Raw genomic sequence first — 1,849 nt, 5'->3', positions numbered from 1 at the left:
CTGACCGGCGGTCACATGAATACGACCCAGTGCAGGTGAGCCCCTCTGTGGTATTCAGAGGAGAACTTATGCTGGTTCTCAAACTTTCCGGTAATTTTTTCATCTTAACCACTTTTGGATTTCCCCTGCACCTAGTGTGTCTACTTTTGTATATATGTATATGGAATCCATATTTTATGCATGACCTCATTTTTATCTTTTGAGTGTTTTTTTGTCTGTGGTTGTTAAAGATGTATTGCATGTGATATTGGCCTTCTTTTATCTTTTATGAATAACGTCACTGAGACCATGGGAACACCACTTAAGAGGAGCAGTTGAAAGATGCCCTTACACGCCAGCTGATCTATATACTACAGGAACGTAACTGATTTATTCTTGTCATATTGTGATTTCTGTATTGATTCTGAAGGGAAATCCTTTATTGTGGAAGCGCCATATATATAGAATCTGTACTTTTCTTATAATTTTGTGTATATTTTAGGGTGAGGGAATACCCTTTTTGGCACAGATTTGGTATAGGCAGCTTCCTTTCTTGCGCACTTTAGACCATTCAAAAATTTCCTTTTCAGGATCCAGACTGCATTTAAATTATACACTATACATGTTACATTATACTACACAGGAATATGGTGCATTTTCTACACTGCATTGCAGTTATTAATCTGGTACATTATCATGCATGTACAGTACTAGCAGTAATATATATATATATATATATATATATTTATCTATCAATGGGCACTAACCATGCACTCTCTAATGGTTAGCCATGCATCTATGTTGGCTAGCTACACCCTTAAGAATTAGCCCCTACCACTGCATTCCCCTGTTTGGCCCTTTATGCCCTAGTCCGACATGGATGTTAGACTATTTGGACCATATTCGATTCTTTGAAATCTGCGGCTGCTATGTTTGGCCACACACATCACGGTAGAATATGCTACTCAGACATGAACAATCTTCTTTTCATCTGACCTCCATGTGGTGCGATGCACAAAGGAGGATGTTATTGGTTGCAAAGTGCCACCATTCTGACCATCCTGAGAGCACTTTTCTGCAATTTGCCACTACTGTAGTCTCATTCCCTTTGTCGTCTTCAAAATTACTCCCTGCCTGCATTTATAATGGAGGTAGAACTTACCCCTTAGATGGGGCCACTGCGCAGGAACGTGTTTCTTGGAAAGTTAAACAATAAGCTTTTCTTAACCTAGTGAAGCTTATGCAGAGGCACATCACAGTGTAAGCTGTTTATGTGTATGATTTTATTAGATTTATGATTTTCCACTGTTCTGCTAGTTACTATATAGCACATTATCATGATTATTGTCATAATAATGGCAAAGGAAATGTAACATGATAGGTAGAAACCTCAGACAGAGATGTGAGCAGTCAGTGGCTCTTGCTGAATTAAACTAATGCAATTAACATCAACCGATAGAGGGGAGGAGTACTATTTCATACTTATCCTGATAGCCTCTGTCTCCATGTGAGCTGCACTTAATTGCTTTGATGTTAATCCCTGCCCCTGATGGTGTAATACAGTGCCAAAATCTCTGGCTGGAAGCTGTCATCTATAAACATGACTTTGTATATTTTAAACTAAGATTCCAAAACTAAACTAAGTAGTTTTGTCCTGTTTGAATGCCTCATCGTATCAGATTATCAACTGAATTCTGTCAATGTGAAAGGCTCAAACTGGGCTGCTTGAATATAAACTCTCTCTCTCTCTCTCTCTCTCTCTCTCTCTCTCTCTCTCTCTCTCTCTCTCTGTCTATATATATATATATATATATATAATATACATATATTCAGGAGTGGATTGGGAATAAAATGTGACCCTGGAAAAATT

This window comes from Pseudophryne corroboree, chromosome 1 (assembly GCF_028390025.1).
Source record: "Pseudophryne corroboree isolate aPseCor3 chromosome 1, aPseCor3.hap2, whole genome shotgun sequence".
Lineage (NCBI taxonomy): Eukaryota > Metazoa > Chordata > Amphibia > Anura > Myobatrachidae > Pseudophryne > Pseudophryne corroboree.
Note: the sequence above shows the minus strand (reverse complement) of the source record.